This window comes from Rhea pennata, chromosome 2 (assembly GCF_028389875.1).
Source record: "Rhea pennata isolate bPtePen1 chromosome 2, bPtePen1.pri, whole genome shotgun sequence".
Taxonomy (NCBI): Eukaryota; Metazoa; Chordata; class Aves; order Rheiformes; family Rheidae; genus Rhea; species Rhea pennata.
Genome location: NC_084664.1, coordinates 161,589,700 through 161,616,887, shown reverse-complemented (window position 1 = coordinate 161,616,887; position 27,188 = coordinate 161,589,700). Strand labels below are relative to the sequence as shown.

The window sequence follows — 27,188 nt, the reverse complement described above, 5'->3', positions numbered from 1 at the left end:
GCGGCAGGGAGCCGGCGAGGCCCGCCGGGAGGGCGGGGAGGGACCGTGAGGGAAAGGCGGGCGGCTGCGCCGAGTGGAAACGGGGCCGAGGAGACGGCGAACGCGCGGGGGGGGGGGGGGGGAGGGAGCGGCCCAGCGGAGCGGGGACCCTGCGGGCAGGGGAGCCCTCAGCAGAGGGGAGGCGGAGGCGGCGCGCAGGGGGGCCCGAGCGGGACCGCGCCGGGCGGAGGGCGGGAAGGAGGCGGCCGCGGAGCGGGCGGGAGGGAAAGGCCGCGCCGCGCGCCGCGTGCCGGGGGAGGTGCGGGCGGGGCTGCACGGGTGTGCCTTCCCCTCCGGGGATTGGCCCGCTGGAGGGGAAGTGGGCGGGGCGCCGCCCGGAAGTCAGTCGCGATGTCTGCTGGGAGTTGTAGTCCCCGGCGGCACCTGCGGGCCGTAGGCTGCAGCGGGGCGGGGGGGAAAGGGGAGGGGGAGGAGCGGAGCACGCGGCGCGGGCGGGGCCGGCGCGGTCACGTGATGTTTGGGTGGCGGCGGCGCGGCGCGGCCTCGCGGCGGCTCGCGCGCGGCGGCAGGTGAGGAGCGCGCGCCGCCCCCTCCCCCCCCCCCCACCCCGCTTCCCGCCTCCCCCAGCCCCGCCCCGCCCCGCCCCCCCCGGCCGTGTGAGTGTGAGTGTGAGTGTGGCCTCGGGGCTGTGACAGGCCCTGCCCAGGGTGCGGGTGTGTGTGATTTAGGGCTGTGACGGGCCTTGCACGGGGGGTTCCCGTGTGTAACTGAGGGTTGAGGCAGGCCTTGGACGGTGCGGGGCAAGTGTGTAACCTCGGGGCTGTGACAGGCCTTGCACAATGGTGTGTGTGTGTAATTTGTGGCTGTGACAGGCCTTGGACGGTTCGGGGTGAGTGTGCAACCTCAGGGCTGTGACAGGCCTTGCACGGTGGCGTGTGTGCATAATTTGTGGCTGTGACAGGCCTTGGACGGTGCGGGGCGAGTGTGCAACCTCGGGGCTGTGACAGGCCTTGCACAATGGTGTGTGTGTGTAATTTGTGGCTGTGACAGGCCTTGGCCAGTGCAGGGCGAGTGTGTAACCTCGGGGCTGTGACAGGCCTTGCACAATGGTGTGTGTGTGTAATTTGTGGCTGTGACAGGCCTTGGACGGTGCGGGGCGAGTGTGCAACCTCGGGGCTGTGACAGGCCTTGCACAATGGTGTGTGTGTGTAGTTTGTGGCTGTGACAGGCCTTGGACGGTGCGGGGCGAGTGTGCAACCCTGGGGCTGTGACAGGCCTTGCACAATGGTGTGTGTGTGTAATTTGTGGCTGTGACAGGCCTTGGACGGTGCGGGGCGAGTGTGCAAGCCTGGGGCTGTGACGGGCCTTGCACGGTGGTGTGTGTGTTTGTGTGTAGTTTGTGGCTGTGACAGGCCTTGGACGGTGCGGGGCGAGTGTGCAACCCTGGGGCTGTGACGGGCCTTGCACAATGGTGTGTGTGTTTGTGTGTAGTTTGTGGCTGTGACAGGCCTTGGACGGTGCGGGGTGAGTGTGCAACCTCAGGGCTGTGACAGGCCTTGCACGGTGGCGTGTGTGCATAATTTGTGGCTCTGACAGGCCTTGGACGGTGCGGGGCGAGTGTGCAACCTCGGGGCTGTGACGGGCCTTGCACAATGGTGTGTGTGTGTGCAACCTCGGGGCTGTGACACGCCTTGCACAGGGGTGTGTGTGTGCGTGTAGCTTAGCTACAGAGCTGCCCTTGCACGGGGCAAGGGCCAGCCCCTGCCTGGGGCCGTGCGCGCGGCGCTGGGGCGAGACCTGCGCCTCGCACGGCCCTGCGTACGTGTGTCGTGTGCCGCGCACGCACGCCCACGTTGCACGCCTGCCCGCGGCTCAGCCCCGTGGCAGGCCCCGTGGTCGTGAGTTGGCTGCTGCTGCTGCCCCTTCTCCGGAGGAGTGGATGTTCCTGTGGAAAAGGCAACGAGCTACCTGCTGCTCTTGGTAGTGCCCGTGCAAAACCCGTGCACCAACCCTGGCGGGTCGCGGCGGTCCGGAGACATCTCCTCGGGGTGTCCCGTGCGGACACGTGCAGGTCGAGACGTCAGTGTTGGATCCTGTTTGGTGACCCTCGTAGTTTAATGAAAGGTTCTTACTCATCTCCGACATCACCTGTGGATGTAATGGTGTGTGTGTATATGTACATATATATACATATATATATATATTTCCCTCCCTAGCTGATTCAAAAGATAGAGTTTCGAGATAGCTTTGCCATGAATGAGTCAGTAGGATGGCCTTATAAATAAAGCTTTTAGGAAAACACAGAGGTGGAAGCAAAACTGCTTTTAAAGTTAGAGATTTCCATAGTTGTCCTTTCCTGACTTAGTCAAAACTTTTTTTTGTTGTCTCTGTACTTTAACAGGTTTGTGATCTGAAGATTTTAATAAAAGCTAGCACTAGCTTCATAGTGCAATTAATGTACAGGATCTGGAGAGGATTTGGGACAAATCTGCATTTCCTGACTCGCTACTGAGATGCTCAGTGTCTTTGTACATTAAAAAGCACAGGACTTAAGAAACCTAATAGTGTGTTTTCATTCTTCCAGACATACACCAAATGTGCACTGGAAACCTTCGGTTGTTTGCATTTCAAATACTCTGAGACATTTGCAACTCAAGTGTTTGAGCCGTGGCCTTGCATCTGGAAACACTGGCTAAACAAGCGGTCCCCGGTTTGCAAACCTGGGGGTAAGCACATGCACCATGTGCAGGTCGTGGTTCTTCGTGCTTCAGCGTGCTTAATTCCAAATTAAGATGAGGTTCGTTTCTGTGCAGTATTTACCCTTTTTTTTTCTAAGCTGGTGTTTTCCGTTGCGGTGGAGCTGTGAAATGACCAGCGCCACATCATGCCGCGTTGATATTTTCATTGGGTTGTGTACATGGCGTAGGAGCTAGGCTCGGGAGCAGGTGGAAGGCACAGCAATTTTAGCAACGAGTCTTTAACGTCCTTGAGGACCTGACGCTACTGAAAGGTAAAGTGGGTGGGTTCTGGGGGGGAATTTTGCAGTATGATGCACTTGGGTAGCCTCTACTGTTGCTTAACTGTCACCATAGTTGCATTCATCCTGGTATCCAAGGTTGCCTCTGCTGTTAGTGAAGGTGACTATAAATTATTTGGCTGAGGTTGGCTAGATAGAACAGGAGATCGCAGCGATTTTAATGTGAAGTGTTTTAACCAAGTTCAGAAGTCTCTGTGATTTCCCATCCTCTCTTATCTGGATTCAAGAAACCTTATTGTTTCAGCTGTTTCCTACAGCACGCTTGTTTTTAAAACTCTTGATGTTTTTGGTGGTCTCCTATCTGACCAGTCTACTCTGACCTTGTCTTTTTGTCAGTGCGGTGCCTGGTCTTCAGGCTGGAGACCCTCTACTGAGGGCCAGGATGGAATGGAGACAAATAATAAATGCTTCTGTGTCTTGAGAAATTTGCATGTAGATGTTACAACACTTAAAACCTAATTAAAAACGAAAAATTAAGCAAGGTTCAAGCGAATGTTCCTGTTCTTGCTTATAAATACATATAAAATGATATTTTGAATTGCTGATTCTTCTGAGAATTCAGGGATATTTAAATAGCAAGTGTGAAAGGGTAAATAATATTGAGATAAAAATAATACTTTCGATTCCCTGCGTGTGTCATAAACACATTCTGTTATATTAAAATGGAAAGAACTTAAAAAAAGTAATTTACTTATCTTTGTTATCTTACTTCCTACACTTCAGCTAGCTTGGGCGGCAGAGCTAGATATGTCACTTCCACTTGGTTTTTCATGTACCTTCTGAAGGTTGCTGACACCACAGGGAACTGCATGAATCTGTGTCACTAACCGACTAAAACAAAACTCATTAAAATATTTCTTCTTTTGGATGGATCTTGCCCCAGTGATCCATCTCTGCACTTGTCCTTGTTGTCACTTAAGTCCTGCATGTTGGCTTAATGCTTGACACTCGGCTCCTACAGGGAGCTCCTCGAGGACAGACCTGGTGTCAGGTGTCATCTCAGAGGCACGAGGGTGGCATGCAGGTAGAGAATGGCGTCCATGTGTAGTTTCTGCATGATGATGGCCATGGCCACCAAGGTAGTTCAGCTGTCCACTGGGGACCAACCACAAAAGTTGAGGGCTTGAGGGCCAAGTGCCATGGGGACATGTCTCACTGGAACAAGCTGCTTGGTCTAAAACTCTCCAGATATTTCAGATTTAGAAGGTTTGATACGAAGCATGAGCGCACACGGTTTCTCCAGCCAAAGTGCTGGAGCGGATCTAGCCCTTTGGTCCTTAACAGAGGTCATATTTGAAAGCTTGTCCTGCAGTAACATCACTGACCACTCAGAGTGTTTTTTTTTTTTTTTTGTTTGTTTTTGTTTTTGGTTTTTTTGGCAGCATACTCTCACATGTGCAAATGTAAAATCAGTGCCCTGGCCAGAAACTTGGGTTGGTGCCACCTGCTGCAGTGTTAAGTATTGCAGAGATTAAAGAAAACTGGTGCCCATCATTTGATGTTGCCCAGAAAGCTGCGTATGAAATTCATGCTGTAGCTGTGCTGAGAAAGGATTCACATCTATGGAAGTGTTTGTCGTTTTGACGTCAGAAATGTTATTTGTGGTTTTTAATAATGTGCTGTGTTTCTGCTGAAGGGATATGGTCAAGATAAGAATTGTTTTCCGTTCTTTTTTGCTTGTCTTGCAAGTGATGGTATGCAAGATTGAAGTAATTTTAAAGCGTTAGATTAATCTGATTTATAATTTACAGGCGGTTTCTATTTAAAACTCTTCTTTTTCTTTATAGTTTCACTAGTCAGGAAATTCAGTGGGCAGATGCCATGTCTTTGCAGTGCATGAGTACAAGGTCTCTGCTGTTCAGTTCTTCTGAGGATGAAAATATAGTTAGCATTTAACTGAAAAGAAAGATAGGATCAGGGGGTGGATTTTCCATTTTATTCCCTTTAGACTGTCCTTCCTGTTTACAGTGCCATTAAGACCTCAAGATCGTACTGGTGATCAACTGTTCTTTGAAAAATAAGCAGAAGACAGATTTGCAAAGGGAAAAAAAAGTGTGTCAGCTTGTGTTTTGTAACACTTTGAGATTTGTGGTGGTGGGAAGAGTTCTCCCAAAGGGGATTTAGTTGTGTGTTAGCTGCTCATCTATTGGGTTACTGCAACCAAAAGACTGCAAAGAGTAATTTGTGTCTGTATGCCTTAAATTTTTAAGAGAACTGTTGGCGTTGCGTTGTTTTGGAGAGTCTCCTACGTGCCTCTGCAGCACTCGGAGTGGCTGGCTGTTAGGAAGGGTTGTAAGACGGACAACGCGTTTGCTCCCGGGCAGCAGTGCTGCGGGCCTGCAGATGGGATCGCAAGAGCCGTGGAGGGGAAGCCCGGGTGCGAAAATAAACCCACGAGATGTTTTCCACTTTCCCTTTGCACGAAGCCCAAGTTGGATGTTCTGTTTGTCACATGGGCATATGGACAGTTTAAAAAGAAACGTTTTGTTGTGGAAGTGTCACCTTGTTTTGTTGCTTTTTTTAGTAAATGCTTGTGTTGGTTGAGGCTGGGATTGCTTTTCTTGATATCTCTGTAATCTCTTTGCTAAATAAAAGTGTAAAATAGCTGCAAGATGTTTTATACTCTTCATTGTATAACATTCTTTTCATCTTTTTTTCTGAGTCCGTTTGCCTCTGCAGGAGATTAATCTATAGCCTCTTCGTTCCAGATTTTCCCCTCCACCTCCCTTATATCGCACAAATATAGAATATAAATATGGGGAAAGGAAGGAACAGCATTAAAACAGATAAAAATGCGCCTGCTGATGTTTTGAGTTTACACTGAGGACTTGATTTCCATATTGAAGGAACATGCATTTATTTCGATACGTGCTACTCCAAGCACGGTGCATGCTATGGAGAGGCAGTTACGGGAGGGGGGAGGAAGAAAAAGCAAAAACAAGGTGTGAAAGAGGAGCAGGGAGCTTGTTGGAAGGCAGCGATGGGGAACGCCGAGCCAAGGGCTCATGCTGACAGCATTGCGTGCAAGAACTTCACACGTGCCACAGGGATGCAAGCTTTGAGGTTACCTGGGATTTTGTTATTTGTCCTCCTTCCTCTGCTCTATACATTTATTGTGATGGCAACCTTGAATTACCTAGTTGCCTTTTTTTTTTAATATATATGTATTTTTGGATTGCTCTTCCTTCATCCTGTACATGGAGTAAAGAGAGTGCAGAACAGGCAGCTGTGGAGTATTTTGTTCTAACCCTGTTGCGCTCTAGGTGGCTTTAGGCCTTACTTGTATAAAATACAGAACTTTGTTTTTCCCGCAGCGATATCCCGTCGTGCTCATTGCTGCAGCCCGTTGCCCTCTTTCGGTTTACGATGCATCGCCTTGCTGTGATGCTTCTGCTTGGAGGAACGGAGGCGGCTGTATGGGAGGAAGGGACATACAGGGAGGCTGAAGCTAGGAGCAACAACTGCTGTGGAGGTCTTGTGACCCAAATTTTTGGATTAGCCCAATTCTCCCAGGCTTTGCTCCCCCAGGACTGTTTGATGAAGGCTGCGCTCTGCAATGGCAGGGTTTTGGGGTGGTTCAGCTGCTTCTGCTTGTGAAAGCGCAAGCTGAGATTTTCGTGGGCTGGTAAAGCACGTGTTACTGGGAAGCTATTGTAAATTCCTTTGCTGGAGGTTGGAGATGATGGAATTTTTGAAGAGAAACATCTTAGAGCAAATTATTCCCCCCCCCAACTTTATTCAAAGAATGCCACTTACGTCAAAATTTCCCTGCAGAATTTAGTCCTCAGGAGATAACTGATACTGTTTTTTTTTTTTTTTTTTTTTTTTTTTTTTTTTAGCATGAATAGTTTGCTTGGAAAACATATTAGCAACTAAAAGGAGGACTTTTATCAGAGAAAGCAATGACCGAAACTAACTGCAGATACCCATCTTCTGTGAATGCGCCTTCACAGTTTAAGCTGAGTTATTGCTAAATGCAGAGGAGACTCAGGTAGGTGTCCACCCACCAAGCGTGGTCTCCTGATGGAGATAGCTTTGTCCTCGCCTGGAGGCACGTGTCACGCTCTCAGTCCTTGTATTTAAATTTTTGCAGTTAGGAGAGGAACAGAGAAGCATGGCTGTGATGAGAAAGTTAGATGAGACTGTGAGAACCTCATAGCCCCGCGCCGACTCACTGGTTATCATCTCATTTAATATCATGTTGTGCATGACAGATTTTTTTTTGTTTGCTTTTTATTGTGCTTTCGTCCGCCTTGAAATGGGAACTGCAGACGGCAGTGGGTTGAGTATGTATAATTTTACTGTTCCTTTGGTGGAAATGTACCTCTTCTAAAATGCAGACTTTACTTTTTGAGTAGGGATAATGCTGATTATTTGCTTATAATGCTGTTTGTGTGCAGGGACTTTTTAATGTCCCTTTGCTGATTAAAAGTGTTATCTCGGCTGCTGAAACGAGTAGCTCAGCCCTTTAAAGGGCTGTCTCTGAAAACACATGTGCAATGGCCTTTTATTTGCTGTGGATCTTTATTAATGATGAAGCCAACGTTTTTATGGTAGTTACTACAACAACCTAAAGTTAACTCCGATGAACTTCATTTTATATTCCCAAAATATAAAAAATCATATGGCCCCAAAAAAAAATCATACTGCTTTATGAGAGTAGGTGCTATGCATTAAGGCGTAGATCAGTTTGTGTTGCTGTTTTTTAACATCTTCCATGTAGCAAACAGGTTGCATCCTTCTGTTGGGAGTTATGTATCTTTTTAGCTTTTCCTTATTGAAAAACCTCAGGAAACGAGCTAGACCTTAATGCAGGTTTTGATTCTTTTCCCTATAAATTAATTTATGATCCCTTGTGACATTACTAGCTTTCTAGACTCTTGTGAATGCTTGCTAATTTTTAAAATACCTAATTTTCCCATATTTAAATATATTACTAAATTGCTTGAGATATGCTTTAGCTTTTCCAAATATTTTGATGTCTTCTGCCATAAGTCTGCTTTGGCCCAGCAGATCTTTCACTTGTGAATGTCACTGCTCCTAAGACCCTACTGCCTTTCCCATCAAATATTCCTCCTCGAGCAGTGTCCAGAAGCAGACGCTTGGCAAAACAGCCCCAAAAACCAGGATTCTTGTAGCGCCTAATTTTTGCTTGTTTGCTTTTCAGCTGCTGAGGTCTGCAGTACACAGATAGATAAATAAATAAATTGGATGTTTCATGGTTTCCTCTGCTGAAGGTACCGGGGAAAGCGTTGTGGCCTCAGAGCACAGCACGTGGCTGGAGCGGTCGGCATTTGGGATCCCACGCTGGCTCAGTGCCGGCTGGATGAGGCCAGCGGTGAATAAGCATAGCTGTGATTAGGCAGGGGTGCTCAGGATGCTGATGTTCACTGGCTTTTTATTTACAGCATCGTACAGGTTGTGAAACTAGTCAGACCCCTAGTGAGGGTGAAAAATCAAGTCATTTTACCAGAAACACTTTTAGTAATAGTAAATAAGGAAAAAAAAAATGTTTTTTAAAATTGTGTTTAAGCTACTGCATGTTAGTGACTTGATTTTTTTCAAATAGCTGTGTGGTGACCATGCACCACGGGAATGTTTCATAGGTCAAACTCCCTTTATTATTTTTTTTTAATCCTTTTCTTTTTAAGATATAACAGATTGCTGTCCTGGCAGAATGTCAAAACTGGTCCCCACTGAAATGCATCTTAGTGAGTGGTATAAACATTACTGCAATATTACAGTAAAACAGGATGCTATGACCGACTCAGCTTTACATTTCAACAAACAGGGTGGATGGACAGTCTTAGTACAAATAGTGCAATATTTTCCAGATCATCCTCTGTAGAGCTTCAGGCAGATGGATTTCTTCCCTCTTACTCCAAATGTGGGGCAGTGGAAAGGATTTGATCTTCTTCTAGTTTCCCCTCATGGAAATATCCTTTGGGTATGAAGACGCTCTTTCTTCTCACATGGATACCCAGTTCTTTTTTGCCTCACATGTTATTCTGTACAGAGCTTGTTTTCTCTGGTATATAGAGATGTTTTGTGGGCTTGCAGGTCTGAAAGCCCACCGTTCTATTTTGGTCTTACTCCCTTCCTGAGGCATGACGTTAATCATCCTCTTTTAATTAATTAAATCTAGTATAATCCCAAACTTGGGGAATGGAGTTGTGGGTCCAGATCCTATTTTGTGACATCTTTTTCTTTTCTTTTCTTTTCTTTTCTTTTCTTTTCTTTTCTTTTCTTTTCTTTTCTTTTCTTTTCTTTTCTTTAAGTTTCTGCCCCATGGTAATTTTGTTACCTAATAGCTTGTTTTGGGGGGCAAATCACAGGAAAATGCTGGGCTGCCGGAAGCCGTGGTAAGACCTCAGAAGGAGTTTTTTGTTTCTTGGGGTGATTGCTTTGTGGACTTGTGCCGATGACTTCTTCAGCCCAGCTGGGATACAACACTGGGATAAGAGGGTATGGCTTCTGTGGATTTTCTCTTCAGGGGAAAAAGAGAGTGAGAATATAAAACCATGCTCTTTGTAAGCAAATTACTTTGGAAGATTGAAGTCTGGTGCATCCTGGTTTGGAACAATTGCCTAACTCCTTGGAAGCAGGCAGTAGTCTTCAGGTGATTAATGGTTTTCATCCTGATTTTGCATGCAGGTGTAGCCGCTTGGCTGCTTCTCTGTACACCAGCTCACAGAGATGAAGGCTTATGGACCTGATGTCCTACCTGGGCTGCTGTGCTACCACCTTCTAGAGGCTAAAACCATATGCTGGATTTATTTCTATTGCTTTCGACACCATCTTTCCAGTAACCACTTCCCTTTTTCTGTTTTGTGGTTGTTGAGACCCTGTGGTCATGGTCACTGAGGGACTGGGCGATTGTAATCTAGAGCCTGCCAGCCTGTGGGAAAGGTCTTCTTGTTGAATGAGACAGTCTTTTCTGGTGGCTCATTGTACTGCATTTCAATCCCTTGCCCACCTGGGCAGACCGAGGCTGGTTGTTTCAGCTAGTTGTCTGCACACTAGTTTGCAAGTTTGCTCTCCTAAGTAGACGAGGGTGACTTTGTACTTGCTGATTTGGTAGTTGAGCTTGGATGCTGGCTCCATGCATTGTGTCTCATAAATAACTGTGTTTTGGGGTTTCATTTGCTGGACCTGTTTATGTCTTGCCAAAAGTAATTACTACCTTTGAGACCAGAGTTTACTGGGCAAGCAGTAGGAGGGCACAGAAAAACCTGCAGTTTGAAGCTTTTGTATGCTTTCATCAATGCAGTGCAACCAAAGGGGACCGGGAACTCCCTTCTGGGGTATTAATCAGGCTGTGTTCACGTTTTCCCTCTGTCTCTAAGGTTTCTTTCCTCCTTCTTTCAGAGTTATCTTAAATTCATGTCCCTGGCGATGCTTCGCTCACCTGCTCTCTTCTATTACCTCTTAATATGTTTTCCTGAGCATGTGTCTCATGCTCAAATAAACCTCTCCTGCTTTCTGCCGCTGCAAAGTCGACTCTTTCTGTGGCCTTCTGTGTTCAGTTACCTTGTGCTTGCTCGCTCCGTCCATGCAAAAGTGCTAAAGTGCTTTATGGTGGTGAGCACTTGTCATTTCTCAAGCATTTTGGAACCTGGGCGGCTTTCTTGAGAGGTAGATGGATGCCATCGTTCCTGGTTTACATCGGAGCTGGCTTTAGCTGTGGTCATGTGAGGAGCCAGCGAAGAAGGCGAGTATTTTTAGTGTGTACTTCTGTGCACTGATCAGGGAGCCGCCCACAGTTGAGTATTAAAATAATAGCAGGGACATTGGGTAATCTCTGCAGCAAAATGTTGATATGCAAATTGCCATCTTAAGAACAAACCTCAAGGCAATTTTGGCAATGCACTCAAGGCTCTGGAGCACTGTGTTTTGAATAAAGATTACAGCAAGAGATTTCACCCAGAGGGCACACTCATCTTATTTATTCTGAATTTAGCAAGGCCAGTAATTCAATGTTGGAAGCCAACAATGAAACGTGTGCACCTTTAAAAAGGTATTAGATTAACATTGGCAAAACAAAATGTAACGTCATCTCCATAACTTGAGTCTCCTGGGTTGTAGAAGCAATAAATCTAGTTGTATTTCATTTGCAAGTGATTCCTGGGTACTGTCCAGGGAAGAGCTTCTGATGGCTGCAGAGGGTTGGAATGGAAGGTTTAGAGACATTTTCAGATAATAAATGAGCTTCTGCCTATTGATTCAGTGCTGCTTTGACTTTTATCTTCAAGTTGCTGAGAGGCAGCTTAGTTGTTTGAAATAGTTTGAAAACTTGCAATAGAAATATTAGATAAAAGACAAATCACTTTTTTCTCCTTTTAGTTTTATTTTCCTGATTACTGAATTCATGACAGTGCTACAGGGAAGGAAGCAGAAATGTCTGCAAATCTATTAGGTGAATTAAAGCAATGGCTTCACGATTTTCAATCCACAGCTATTAGAGCCGGTCCTGAGTGCGGGGGTGATTTATCAGAGGTGCCATCCCTCCTCCTTCCCCGCCAAGCCCAGTTGAACTGCACAAGCTGCAGCCGATGAGCTGTATTATATATGTATACATATATAATATATATATATATATATATATGTATGTATGTATGTTTTTTATGTAAGTAGATTAACTATTCTGCTTCAATATGGGCAGGGAGTGTTGAGGGAGATGAAGTGGAGCTATTACGTGGCATTGGGCAGGCTGCTCAAAAGTCGTCCATAGTATTTGAGCACTGACTTCAGTTGCTGAAAACTCATGGCAATGTTAACCACTTCGCAGTATCTTCTACGGCAACGTATCTTCTTTTCTTTCCTACTCTTGTTTCGTATTCACATTTCACCCTTGCTTCCTTCTTGTGGTGTCTCTTTGTTTCATTATTAAATGATGAGTTTAAAGATTTACCTAGTGATTTGGGATTGATGACCTGAACACTAGCAGCAAACCAGGTCCTTTCCATCCCCATGGAAATATATGAGTGCTACTATATTTATCTATATAAGCTGTGAAAGAGTGAATTTCACAAAGCTTTAGTTTATTTGTTTGCAAATTCAAAGTTTTTAAGAGATGGAGCTCGGTGGACTCGGTGGTCAGCTGACCAGTCAGAAAGAGGAGTTGAGTCCTGAACTTTATTTCATTTATTCCAATTCTTGAGGAGCAGGTAATGTGATTCTCAAAGAAACCTAATTTTTAGTTTTTTTCTTGATTCTATATTGTAATGATTGGTCTTTTTTTGAGGAAAAAAAATGTAGCACATCTTTAATCAGATCTTTCTAATTTCTACAATTAGAACTGACAGTGAACTAGGCAACTTCTTACTTGTCAGTGTTGGTTTTCATCTAGCTCTTGGGGTTAGTAATCTGTACTTTTTAGACACTGGAGAAGGATTATTTTGAATGGAAATGAAAGTAGTTGGTGGCTAATTTTTCTTTCTTTTAATTTAGTGTGGAAGAACCAGGTGACTGCAACTTCGTGGGAACATTCTCCTGAGTTTGATACAAGTTTGTGTTGATCAGCTCTTAATTCTGATCCTGCATTCGCTTGTGTCCTTTTACTTTAATTATATGTTCCAACTTTATAAGATTGTTAAATATCAAATTTTGAGGATATTCTCTGCCAAAACTACATGGTTTAAATGCAGTTCCTGTTGGCAGACATTTTCAGTAGCTGTTGACTTCCCTCCTTCGTAACCCTGTCCTTTCTGCCTTGTTCTTCCCACTTTAAAAGTCAAATAGCATTTGAAAAAATAGCAGAATGCTCTGAAATATTAAGAGAAAGTACACGGGGAACTCAAAAAGTGGTAGTCTATAAAGTGCCCCCATGAACGTGTAGCCTTGCAAAGATCACTGTATCCTACTTGCATCTGGACAGTCCTAGCGAGAGAAACAAAAACCGTTTTTCCTAGCTTCCTAGCCACATGCTGCATCCTCCTTGTGCCTGTCCTTTGCTGCGTCCTGCATCTTCGTTGCATTAAACATAAGCTGCGTGTCGCTCCTGCCAGAGCCCTTGCTGGGCTGCCTTACACCTCGTGCTATCTCCATTGCGATGTTGACTCTTCCTTCTCAAGGTCGCGATTCCCGTCTCTGCTGCTGACTTTTAAGCGCTCTAAGTGGTTTTGTCACCCCTTCATCATTCCTCCGTCTTCACGAGATGGCCCAGGAAGCTTTGCAGTGCCAGATCTCTTATTTTCCCCAGACCTTGTATTTTACCGGGATGCCTTAGAGAATGGCACCCAATGCTGTTGTGCTGGTGTTGCTACGAGCCTTGCCAGCTGTGATGGTCTCACCATTTCCCAATACTCCCCTTCCAGTCTATGCTCAACTGCTTCTGTGCTCGGCCTCCTATTTTAAGGAGGGAATCATTTCCTTTATCCTGTGTTTGTACATCATTTAATGCAATTCCAAAGTGATGCAGCTGAATAATATATTTCAAAGTCTCCTTTGGTAGCTGTGGTATCAGCTACTTTCTGTGGGGAAACTGGGAAATCTTGAATTCTGATCTTGCTAGATAAGAAACATTTCGTTAAAGCCGGGCATCACGGCTAATTCTGTCGGCAATACAATGTGCTGAGGATTTGTGATCCTAAGCAGGCATTTGACAGATCTTAACTAGTTATGCTATCTCTTGTCAATCAAAATTAAATGCCTACCTGACTCCTTCCTACTTTCTCTCTTAGCCAGCTTTTATTTAGATTGGTCATTAAAATCGCTTATAACCATAGAAACAAGGAAAACCCGCCTCTTGCATTCCGAATCTTTAGCATGATATTCTTGTACTGACATCGTGTGAGTTATATACAAGATGATTAAAAAAAAAATCAGGTGGGCAGAGCTATCATTAATTTCTCCCTCCAGTAAAGTTGTTCGTACTAATGCCAGCCGAAGATCGTGTCCCTGTTGCGTTCCCGTATGGTGCCTAGTGTAAAGAGAGACCCCGCCGTGAGAAATCATCTGACGAGATGCAGTCAGAGAAGAAAACAGATAGTTGCGTGGGATGAGAAGGGTGGGAGGACGAGATAAGGAGAAGATGGATCGGAGTTCAGCAAAGAAGTCACAGGAGCAACGTAGTGTGTATGGATAATTTCAGTATTGTTTTTCATCCTCACAGGGCTGCACCTCCCAGGCAACGCGTGATTATTGAGTGCTCCAAGAGATGGGCCTGATACTGATGCTTCTGGAAAACTGAGGTGCCACAAATAAAACATAGGTTTCTACGTGCCACAAATACAGTGCAGGTTTCTGCGTTTAGGGATTTGGATCCCCATGGGCAGGATGGGAAGCATCTTCATTTAGCTCGTTTTGAGCAATTAAAGTACTTACTGCTATTTTTTTCTTTTCTTTCTTTCTTTTTTTTTTTTTTAACTTGGAGGGGCAGTGACTGGTGCTTCTGAATCAAAACTATTCAGGCACATAAATCTTGGGGAACTGTAAGGAAATCATTTTTAAAAAGCTCAACCCGAGGCCACTTTGGAGAAGATCACAGGCTCTTACGGTAGGAGCTGTGAACGTCCTGAAATTTCAGTGCTGGACTTTGTGTACTGGACATGTAGTGTTTTCATTTGGAGGAGGATTACTCTGTATGAGATTTCTGTAGACGAAATTGCTGCCTTTTTTTCCCGCTGTTGAGTTGCAATAAATCGTGAGAATGCTAACAGTTCTTACAAATAGCACGAGTAATTGATCAGATGAAGATAGATAACTGTAGTTGTCAGGGTTGCTCTCTATAACTCACTCTGCTTTGCTCTTTTTGTGAATTATGGGAACTCGGTGCTTTTGAAACACTAGCATATGGAAAGCGATGCAGGTACTCACGGACTGAGTTTCCTGGAGATACGATGGCAAGGCTTGAGGGATCTCCTCTGCCTGTGATTTGCTGGGAGCTCTGAATGCATGGAGATATGATGTGAATTGGAGAAAGAGATAAAGGCCCCTGAAGACCTGGCGTTACAGCAGTTTGGTGCATATTTTACCTGTAAACCATCAAGTCCCAAGTATTTACTTCTCCATATACCATGCAGCAGTGAGGTTCAAGCTGGGTGCCACTTTCCAAAGACCATTTTCTTCCTTCTGCTGTGTGCAAAGCCATTTCAGTTCCTTGGCTGTTTTGTGGTTCAGCAGATTGAATGTATTTCTGCGTTATGCTGTCATTCATTAATACATTTTTCCTAATAGATTTTTCTTTCAAAAAAGCAACAACAGATCTGAAAACAAACCACAAGGCTATTTAATGTTGATCTACAGACTTTCTATTTAGTTGCTTAGTATATGTGTAGATGTGAGCTGCTATGCAGTGGTACTTCATATCGATGCTGCTTAGGTGTGTATTGCAGGAAAAAATAGGTTTTATGCAAGGAATCCTAAATCTCTGTGGTTTTATGCATATTCTCAGTGTGTCACTGAACAGTAATTGCTAAGATTGAAGACTGCCTTGTTGAGAAACCACAATAAATGTTGATATTTGGAAGATCTTCAGGATGGAGATGTGGATTATTCCTGAGATAGCTAGATGTGGGAGTTTCACTGCTCTTTATATAGGAAGCCTTGTCTCCTGGAAAGATGAATTTTGACCTTTGGCCAGAGAAATAACAAGGAAGGAGCGTTTTGTGATGTAGCATGACAAGATGTTGCTGAGCAACCGTCTTCGATTAAAAAGGTCTTAGTTATTTACCCTGTCTTTGAAAGCCAACTTCAGATACTGTACTTTAGGGCTCTTAATGATTTTTTTTCCCTCCATGTATTGAAGCTTCTATTGTTGGCTTTTGGAGGTCATGAAATATTTTGTATTTGTTGAAGAAAAGAAAGCAGCAAGTGTGTAATTTTTAGAGTATGAAATTGCAGAGCAGGGAGCACTTTCAGCATCTTTTGCTGTCCTCTCTGACCCCAGTATCGTCGCATATGATTTGACTTTCTCAACTACCCTCTCACAAAGAGAGAGAAAAAAATTTTGGTAAGTCTGATGGGCACTAGTCCTGAGTGGTGACACTCCTCCTTTTAGAAATAAAACAAACAAAATTGTCACCAATTTACTTAAGATGCTTTCTTTGAGGAATAATTACTATATAAAGGGAATGCTTCCATGTCCTTAATTTTGCATGGTCTAGAAGTACCTGTATCTGAGTTGCCTAAACCTATTTCTTCTGCAGTAGTTCTTAAAGAAAGTTATTAAAATTCATCCTTTTGGAAGTTTCTTCCTGTGTCCTTCCCCCACTGTCCTCATATTTCATTTGCATTTCTCTAGCCAAACTGTGAAGAATGCACATGTTACAGGACACATCCATCCATTCCTTTTTAAAGTTTTTTTTAGTTCAGAATTAATTATAAACATACCCCAAAGATTTTTCAGTCATTTGCTAACTCTGCTTTATGAAATGGTTACTCTGAATTAATCTTTTTTTTTCTGTGACATAGATGTGTGCTTTCTCTCTTATAACTATTTTTGTGCTTTCTAGTGACTTTTTATCCCCTGGTGGTTGAGAAATGCTGGTCCTAGTCTGCTGTTTTTGGTCGGTTATGCAGCTCCGATCATCACAGGCAGAACAGGAAAAAGCAAAATGTCTTTCTAGCTTGCATTTAGAGTTTTCCAAACATGGATCAGTTCCTAGGCAGAGTCCTCTGCATAGCTTTCTATTACACCTACCTAGCTCAGATTTTGCTTTTCCGTGCTTTGACCTTTTCCAGTCCATCGGTCACTTGGTTGTCCCAACCATGTGTCTGGCTGGATGTCAGCTCTACAAATGTATTAGCTAGATGGACTTTCGTTTCATAGGGGAAAATGAAGGGAAAATGACAACAGACACTAACTGGCTAGGATTGAATGTGAATTATGAGACCACTAATTGGTCCCGCTAATTAGTCTATATGACAGAGGTAGGTGAAGCTACAAATGGTACTGTGAAAATGAAAATTATTTCCTATATCTCATTGAGCTTTCCATAGTATTTGCACTCTGCAGGCAAAGGGGAGCAGCTCTTTTGTTTTTAATATGCACGTGTTACGTTGATGTCGGAGATATTGTGGATGCCAAAAGTAAACTTGCCTTTTTCCTCTCTGCCATATCCCTCCAGCTTTTTGAAGGTGATCCTGTGTTTTGTAGGTCTGGAGTGCCGTATGTGGAAGGGCCGAAGGTCGAATGCTTCCAGATGTTCTCCTCTAGATGACATCTTCTGCTCCTGCAGTTATTTCCATGTTTTGACCAGTTGATATTGGAGGGTAAAAACAGTTTTCATCCAGCTTCTCCCCTAACAGCTGATCTTGTCTGCCTTGACTGGTTCCTTACGTTCTGGGGTGACCTGCACTCTCAGTGCGTTGGCACTGAGTTAGGCTTTTTTGCCAAAACAAGTGTTGATGGACGCTCTCTGCTAGGAACAGATGGTCAGTGAAGGTCTCATTTTTCAAGGCATAACAAACTGTATTCGTAAAAAACCTTCAGAATTTTTAGCTGCAGAAATAGTTTTCTTAAATTGCATCTGTTTTCCCCGCCTGGAATACTGTTATGCTAATTCATATTGTGACGGGAATAGCTATTTCATTTACTCCGACCTGGAAATAGTTCCTTTTTTTGGGGGATTTTTGGTTTGTGTGTCTGATCTTCCACCTTCATACAATACTGTAGAAATCAAAGAGAGGAAGGGATCATATAGATTTTCTGAATTACTTGGATAACTTACACTTAATTCTTATTAAAGAAGTCACGATTCCAGCATCTTTGAAATAAGCCCATGTTAAAGGGATTTTCTCTCTCTTCCTCTGTTTTCCATAGCATGGGGAGAGTTGGCATGTTCCAGCCCCATTTTGTATACAGAGCTAAATGGAGTTGTAACGTTCAGTGAATAGTATGCAAAAAGTATGCCTATTAACATTCTGAGTAATCACCAACAACAGAGTAAATACAAGGTTAATGAGATTAAAAGGAAAGAAAAACGTAACTGTTGCATTGCTCCTCCCCATGGCCTCATAGGCAGTAACAAGCTGATTTCTGTTTATGAGCCCAGCGTGGGTATAGATGCAGTAGTGATTTTGCTACTGTTCCCCATAGAAATCTTAATGAGTTCCTACTGCTGATATTTTTCTTCAGATACTGTATAATATCATTAAATCCCACGCCCTGTGAAAGGTTTTGAGTATTGCTTCCTTCCCCACCTCCTGTTTTTTCTTAGTGGCATGGCTTGGTGGTAAGATTAGTCCTTGTTTGTCCTCTGAAGCCTTCTCCTAGGCATCTGGTATGTTACTTGATGTCTGCTCGAGGCTACCAGAGTAGCTGGCCAAAGTCCTTCCTGGGAAACGTGCTACTATCAGAATTTCAGCTTCAGAAGCAGAATGAGATTTCTCTCATGTTTTCTCATAACAAATTCCACCTTGATTTGATTTCATTTTTAAATTTGCCTTTCTCCTTCTGAACAGCTTGTTGTCCACTAAGTGATGCAGGGAGAGAGAGGCCTTTTTCCAGGCGAATATATGGCTTTTTCTGCTGTAGTTCTCTCTCAGTTCCTCTGCCTTTTACAGCACTTTAGCACAGCAGGTTTCCTGGATGTGGTGTTCTCTGTCCATCCTCCTCTAGCATCCTCTGGCAACAGCCAAAATTTTCTGAATGGTAGTACCTCAGAGTAAGTTATTTGTGTTTTCTCCACCCAAAACTGCATATGCGTGGTTGACTCAAAGCTCTAGGCACCAACTCCCCTTACTGGTCAATAGCCATACTGCAACATATATATATATATTTTTTTCTCTATTTCAAATGAAAGTCCTTTATTGAGAAACCTATTTCGTTGACTCTTCAAGATAAATCTTGTACTTGTGACCCTAGCATTTCTTTTTCAGTAGTTCTGATTAAACCATGACCCTTCAATTTCTGCAGTTCATGAAGGGTATGGGCACTGCATGTTTTCCAATTGGTTTATTTACCTCATAACTCTTTTGTTCTGTTGTATGGGGTTTTCTGTTATTATTGAAAACCTTCTATTCTCCTCCCTTTTCAGCTGAGTAGGACAGTGGTTTCTCTGTCTTATTACATCTTTTGCATTTGAATGTGATGATGAGTATTGTTACCTATCACAGCTTTGCTTGGAGATCAGATTTCTTTTTGAGACTGTATTGCTAGAAGCCTGCCCAGCTTCTTGATTTTGCATGGGTAAGCATGAGCGCTATTTCGGTGCTAGAGAAAGAGGAAGATACAATTCTGCTATGTTGCTGTCAAATGACACAGCCTTGGAAAGGCCCTCTGGGTTTGTCTTGATGCTATGGGGCAATGCTTTGCTGCTATCTCAAAAGCTAAAAAGAGATGTTTTTGATAGCAGCGATTCCTCTCTTGGCTTTCAAAGACCCAATATGGGGCAGTCTGAGGGAGAAGAAAGCATGCTGAGGATGACAATGGTGGTTCTCATCTGGCTGAAAAATTATCTGATGAGAGAGAAGCTTTCTGGAGGGACAGTCTCTCTTGTCTTCTCCCCAGCTGGTAACTGGGAGACCAATTGAACTTAATGATGTTCTTGCCCTACTGAGGCCATGACCTTTGTCATGGTCTTGGCGAGCGAACCAGAAGCTCGCATTGATGCTTCCAGAAGCTGCTGTGTTGTTAGGAAGGGAGAGCACTGATACTCAGCTTAGCAAGTGTTTCACGAGGGGCGGAATGTGTTAAATCCGCAGAAGGATTGCTTGTGATATTGTTTTGGTATCTTTGCAAATAGAAAAGTGTTGGAAGCAGTGAGAGTGTGTGTGTGCGAGGGAGGGACCTGCACTTACTCTTGCGTGATGGCAGGGGAAACTCTTTGGTTTGCTGCAGCATGTTACTAACATTTTGTATGAGGGGTTAAAACTTTGCAAGAGATGAAGAGCTTCGGAAATCTGTTTTGTTACTTCTTAAGTGAATAATTGAACTTTCAGTGTTTTTTTTTTCCTCTCCACCTTTAATCTTTAAACCGTTACTTTCTTTAGAGATTGTATTTAGAGCGAAGAGCAGCTTCATGTTTTTTTAGAAAGTGCTTGTCTTTGCCTCTACTTTACACAAAAGCACATTAATTGATCTTTCACATGGTCTAGAAGAGAGGACAGAAAAGAGCATTTTTAATGCAACATATAATTCTGTATTTTTGCCTCAAAATACGAAGCCACTTTGCTAAAGATTTATGTGTCGAAATGCGTAGTTTATGCACCTGGTGCAGCTATGTTTTATCTGCCTACTGCAGCAAGCTGATATAAAGAAAAGTCTTGATCAGTGGTATGAACTTGTTCAGGGTAACTCCCAAACTGTTCTTGTGATAAACACAGTGCTGATTTATTGCAACCTTGATTATAATTGCTGTTGTATCTCTTTAGGCTTGCGATATTTTAATTTAATTTGCTCGAAGGATAAAAATTAAAAGGACATGACTCTATTTCTTGCTTTGCTATCTTGAAGCTTGAAACCAATATTCTTTCTTACTCATTTCCCAGCACTAGGATGCTTCAGACAGGTGTAAATGTCTCTGCCTTGTCTGTAATTCTCCCAGATACACAATACTGCAATACGAAGTTTATGAAAGCCTGGCAACTGAACACAGATTGCCTGAATTGCAAAACATTGCTTCAGTGTCAACACCTCTATCCTGTCTATTTAAGGTTAAGCAACTGGGATGATTTGATGCTGCCATATACTTGCCTTGAAAGTTTGAGGTCTGAACGTCTTTAGCTTGCATGTGCTGGGCATATCAGGAATACTTCTGGGGTTGAATCAGCTTTCTTTGGCTGCCTTATAGTCAAAACTCAAATAAAATAGTTTATACCAGGCCTTGTTCAGTGTTTGTGATCCATTTTAGCCAAGATATACCCCACATCATGGTCCAGGTGTGTTAATGCACAGCCCTGTAGTTTACTTTCTTAATACTAGAGATTTCTAGAGATCTTCAGACAAAGCATGCCAGAGTCTGGAAGTGTAAGCTAAGAAACTGTGTCCTGAAAACTCTCCCTGACCCAGTGTGCCATATGCTGACATGGTGGGCTGAAGGAGAAGCTCAGTGTAGGTGTGAGGGTGGATACCTTGTGCAAGGAGATGGCACAGTGCCTTGGGAGTGATGGATAAGAGACTAAGTACTGATCAAAAAGCTCTTCTCTGCATGTAGACAGAGTAGAGGGATGGTTTGGAGAAAGAGATCTGAGGAGTAGAAGGAAGCATGAAGATGATGGTCAGCGTCACAAGCAATTGGGAAGCTGAAGGCAAAGTCCAGCTCTAAGGAGGAGCTCATTTCCCACAGAGATGGCTTTGTGTGGGTGGTTCTCCTGTAGTCTGGCGGACTGGAGAGTTGTTGGGACCTTCCCTTGCTGACAAGTTTGTCCATGTGATTGAATTAAAATACTTGGAAAAGATTTAAATTTCTAGATGTAGCATCTAATGAAAGCAGAAGGCCTTACTGGCTTAGCTTTTGATGACTTGGAGGTTTTTAGCTGGATTGTTTGAAATGTGCTGTATGCCGTGCTTTTGGAGTACATTTTTGATAAACGTATTTGGGATCTCTCTTTCTAGTGTTGAGGTTGAGTTGAAATTGAGAAGTCTATGGCTCCCTTCTCCATTCCAAGAGTTAATGAGGGAATAAAACAGGGAGACTGACATGAGATTATGCAAAGCCTGTCCAGGTGGAGGCTGCATCCTATTCTTACCTCCTGTGCCACCTGTAGCATCATGCCTCTGGGCTGGAGGCAGTATGTTCACCTGTAAACTGGTTTAGTAAACTTGTAGTCGATGAAATTCAAGTAAGTATTAGTATTTCTTGTGATAATTGTTAGAGGAAAAAGAATAGTCCTCATCCTCATCCCTCCCACTCTGGAGGGGGAAAAAAAACCCACCAAAAACAAGAGGCATGAGAGAACACCAGAAGTAAGCAGAAGAGCTTGCCAGGAAAACTACTTAAAAACATCTGGTTTTGAAAAGCATGTTTAAGAGCTCACTCTGTACTCTTTTATTGCAGGATTAGGGTATACAACTATACAGTATAAGAGGACTATGTAATAGAAACTCCTTTGTCCTGCATGATTGTTGTACTATATATGTTTTTGTGTTCAACTCACAAAACATTTTATCCTAGTTTTCCTAGAGATTAAATGAAAGTGTAGCTGCTTTGGGTGATTAATATAAGGTGGACCAGAAGTATATAAAATGCATTAAGTACTGAAATGGTTATAGCAGAATTGCATCCCAGTATTGGAAGCCGCTGTTAGATACGGAGTAGAAAGCACCTGAAGAGTTGCAGTGCTCTCATTGTAAGTAGGCACAAACACACATACTTCACGAGGGCCTGAAGCCATGGTGCAGTAAACTTGGAGCCAGCTGGAGATGATGTTGCAGATTCTTCTGCTGATGCACCAGTCTGCTGTGGATAACACTGTGAGACTTCACTTTTATGCTTTCTCTCACGTAAGCATCATACTCCACAAGCTGTAGAGGAAGACAACACTGAGCTGGTGCAGGCACAGGAACAGCTGTCCAAAATTGCAGACTGAAGAGTACCAGTTATTTACTTAACCTGTACTGAGATTAGATAAAAAGCAAAAATAAATAAATAAATAAATAAATAAAAATTAAAAAAATTAAAAACAATAAAAAAAACCCTCATGGCTTGAAGTGTAAAAAATGCTTATGAAAAAGCTTAGAGGTATCTGTCTTCTTTTCTCTCACAGTTTTAGTAAGCACTGCAGGCCAAATGCTTGTGCTTGTTGCAAAGATGCCTTAGATACCCTAGGAGCTGTGTCCCAGCACCTCCATCTGACTCTCAGTTACGAGGCAGGAGTAATGCAGCCCACTGGGAAAGAAGATGGCCAAGAACTGGTTCACAAGTGGAGGATGATGGTATCTCCTCAATGTCCCATTACTGGAACATAATCAGGGCCAGGATGGGAACCAGGTGTCCTCTTTCATCCGGCTATACTGAGCCAGTAGCTGCAGGTACTGAGACCTGTTTTCTCACCACCAAGGTTGTTCTAGTCATCCAGTAGCCCCTGGAGCAGCTCGGTCCTGAGGACATTTGTGTGGCCTGTATCTGTGGTGCATACTAGTCTTGAACTGACATTGAGGAGTTTGCATGAGACCCTGACGTTAGTATGTTAATTGTACCTAGCAATTTGTTATGGTTCTAGGAAGCTGTAAGGGTGGGTTGGTGGTGTGTGCATCTCTGGGACGTACTGCTGAGCAGCAGGATGGAAGATGTTAGTAGAGATCTGTTTATCCCTGTTAGAGGACGTGTGTGGCCTGTGCAAGAGACTGGATTTTAGTTTTATTCTCCTCTGTCTATCTCTTATTCTGCTGGCTGAGGTTTGTGCTGTTCTTGCCACCTTCTCTTCAGAAATCGCTCTCAACTTGGCTTGCTTTTTTTAGAAACATGCTTTCATCATTTATAATACTAAAGGCTCTCCTGCAATGGAGGAGGTTTTTGGCTGTTATTTTTAACTGAATGTTTCATTGATCTGATTTACAGCATGAGCTGCAGGCTGCTGTATTTGCAAGAGAGCGGAGAGCCAACTGTGGTGTGGGGCAGGGAAGCAACGGGTAGGAGCAGTGTGGGGAGCTCTTACGTTATCTCCCTTGCCCAGGTTAATGCATCAGGTACCTGTAGCCTAAAGATGTGGTTTCACATCCCTTTAACTCATATATGTAAGGGCTTCTCTCTCTTAAGTGGATCCATGAGCTTCTGCTCTGTCCCATGTTTTGGCACTGGTGTCCAGGTGTCTGTGTAGTGAGCTAGTTCCAAAAACTGATTCATTCAGAACTACACTCTACCGAAAATAAAAGTGACTTTGATTTTGGCTAGATGAGATGTAGTTTTAGCTCGCAGTGCCAGCTTGCTGCGTGAGTGCATGGGAGCTCTCGCTTGGGTTGGATGAGCACTCCCAGCTGAAGAGGCTGAATGCCAGTGCTTGGTACGTGATGGTGGGATCTAGGAGGCGTGGTGGGAGGGGTAGGTGGGTTCTCTTGGGCAACGATGTTGTCTGTGACGGTGAGTGCAAAGCCGCCATCTGTGATGCTTCACGACACACTTAGTCATGGAAATCAGAAGCTAGGATTACCTGAAACCTTCAGTGACAGATCTGAGTGTTCATCTCGGGTCTGACCAAGTGAATAAATAAAACTAGAAGCCAGAGGAGTGGATTATTCTTCTACTTGGTGAACTAGAAAATTAAATACAAATACAGCATTTGGGGCATGGGTGTGAAAGCAAGAACAGACCTGTGCCTGTGCTATTAAGTTGTTTTCAGAAGTGGGATTTTCTTTTTCTTTTTCTTTTTCTTTTTCTTTTTCTTTTTTTTTTTTTTTTTTTTTTTTTTTTTTTTGGATAATCTGAATTTTCAGAAAGCCTTTATGCCTTTCCTCATTCCACACGGGTGGACTGGCTGAATCATCAGAGAGAAGAGTGAGGATTTGGGCTTTTGTCCTCCACCCAGCCATCAGTGAACATGTTCATGAAACATATAAGGACTTAATACCTCAGTATCCTAAAGGGAAAGAGAAAAAATTTCAACACATGATCTATTTGGGGGGATCTATTACTACATGTACAGGTTTAGGTGACCTGGAATGATGTCTGCTGCCTTGCTGGTACTTGCAGGTGATGATTTGGAGGGGGATTTGAAACATGGATGGGAGCTTGAGGCTGCAGTGGGGAAGTATCTGTTGCAGGGAGGGTGCAGAGATGTTGTGACGAAAGTGTCATGGGGAGGTGGAGTGGGAGAGCAACGTTACAGTGGCAGGGAACATTTAGTAGGAGATATGGGACGTGGATGCATAGCGACTGTTGACTTTATGAAACGTTGCTTGGGAGCACTCAGTGCTATGCAGTGTAGTGTGCCTTGCAAAGTTAGAAAGGCAGATAGGTGTGAGATTCAGTCTGCTTATTTCCTGTCCTCTCCTTTGGCCTCGATTTGAACTTGGGACCTTTAAGGACCTCACGTAAGTCAATAATACAGTGCCGTGTGTCCGTTGTCAGCTGATGACATGCAGATGGAAATCTTTAATACATTCTTCTGATGAACTCTCGTCATGAGTTTCTCCTTTGCTTGAGAAGTTGCATATCTGGACATTTCCCAGTGTTGGATTCCTCGAGGTTGTGCACTTTCATTAAATGTGTTCAGATAGGAAGAGCTGAGCTGTTTACATTGCTTATCTCGTGTGCAGTTTGCAAAAAAGGCTGAGACCTTGTGAAGTCCAGCCAGCTCACGGCAACAGTCCTTCACACTTTGCAGGAGAGAGATCCTTCTGAATGAGACATCTGTGCTCTTGATGCTGAACTAAGAGGAACGAGACAAATTGGAGATTTTGGATAACCCCATAAATCTTTGTCTGCCTTGGTACACTTTGACTTTGGCAGAGGGGAGGTCCCTGCCACAGCATATGCTACTATTGATGACTCCAATGTGAATCTTGTACGCTTTGTAGTATCTTCTGAGCCCACAGAGCATTCACGTGCATCTAGGTGAGAAGGGTATTTGTCTCTTGCATACTCAACTTGCTTGCTGGCTTTTCCTTTTCCTGAATGCACAGATTAGCACTTTTTTTTTTCTTTCAGGATATAAACTTTACCTTCTGCTGACCAGTTTACTAGCAACCTTTTTTTGCAGTCTGAATGCACTGCTTTTGGTACTGTGAGCAATATAACCTGCCTTATATTATCGCTGTCTCCTTCCATCCATCTCAAGTTAGTTTTGCAGAGGGATCATACATTATCACTGTGATTTTTACTTTCAGAATTAAGGATGATCATAAATAGATGCAATTGGTGGTAGAAAGCAGAGAATACTGCTTTGGCTAACTCAATATGTGGCACGGGAAAAGGAAACAGATTTCCTATCGCTTTTCCCCACCCATTGCTTGGATAGCACTCCTGTGTACTTGCCAACAAGCCTTTTCTGGGATTGTAGGCAAAGATGCTCATGTTAGCTGATATTTTTTCCCATGTGACAACTGGAAACAACAATTAGGATGATTGCAGTAATGACAGCTGTGACTAAACTGGAAGCTGGATTGATGCAAACTTTGCAGTGCATGCATGCCTTTGCATGCTTGCCTCTGCATCTGAAATTGTTTTCATCCCCATGGGATGTCTTTTTACTGGAAACCTGCAGGTGCCTTGCTGTATTTTTTCAGTAATCTCTGGAGCTCCCTTAATTTTTTTTACTGCAGTTTAGTGGAAAGGCTGTTGAGATCCAGCTCTGTTGGTATTCATCAATTTTGATCTGACTTGACTGCAGACGAGGCTGTGTTACATAGCAGAAATTTTTAAAAGAGGAAAAAAGGGAAATTTTTGCGATGGATCATGTAGATACGGTTTTGAAGTAAAGTGCCCAAAATCAGGTAACTGATTTGACTGAAGTACTCCTTTTGGCTAGTTCACTGCTGTAGTTATTTAGGACTTCAATTTCTTGATCAAACAGGAGTGTAATTGGAAATGGGTGCATTTGTCAGAGCAAGACAGGTTTATGTTGAAATATACTGTGTAATTTGCTGATCGGGCACTGTATACTTGGGGAAAAGGAACATAATTTTGGGGCCTCTGGCTGCTGGACAGCTGTTCCTCCCAGATGGCTTTTGGCCAGCAATATGCTGCTACTCTTGGTACTTGTCAGACAACCTGAACACAAGGAAACCCAAGGGTGGGCTTGACTTTAAGGCTGGAGCAGTAGCATCTGACTGCATTATAGTACTCTGCCAATGTTGACCCTGTAGTTGGTAGAGACACCAGCCAGGATACAACAAAAGAAATGTCTAGGACAAGAGGCTCTAAAGGATTTGCTCCATCAGCTAAAGAACAGAAAAGGACTGTTTTCCTTAGGATGTGCTTTTATGCTCTTTAGGATGTCCTAACACGTCTTCTGCCACTTGCTACCCTTGTTGCTACCCCCACTATGAGAGAAGTCATAGCTTGGCTGGTTGCCTTTTGGTCTATGAGGAGTCAATCCATGTGTTGACCAGTTAGGTACATGCCGTGAGTATTGTGTTGTATTCCCTTTCTCAGCAGAGATGCTCATTTACCTCTTTCCTTGACTCAGCACTTTATTTTTCCCTTTTTTTTTCACCTGACTTCTAGGATGATAATTATGTTTTAGGTTTCTCCCTGCACTGTCCTGTGCTGCCCTGTCAAATACAGTTGAAGCTCGCCAACAGCTTCAAGAATTAGGAGTGGGTGAAAGG

General features: G+C 43.7%; 1 protein-coding gene across 4 annotated transcripts in view; it reads left to right on the top strand.

Annotated features, from left to right (window-relative positions):
* The first annotated feature begins 499 nt into the window (after positions 1 to 499).
* Positions 500 to 27,188, top strand: part of TSNARE1 (t-SNARE domain containing 1) — a 461,846-nt gene continuing 435,157 nt past the window's right edge. For 2 of the 4 annotated variants that reach the window (XM_062568440.1, XM_062568439.1), the window contains exon 1: positions 500 to 569. The gene's annotated coding sequence lies outside the window, so the exon portion shown is untranslated. Of the gene's footprint in view, positions 570 to 14,207; positions 14,230 to 27,188 lie in introns of those variants that run through there. The other 2 variants (XM_062568445.1, XM_062568444.1) reach the window with 2 other exon arrangements.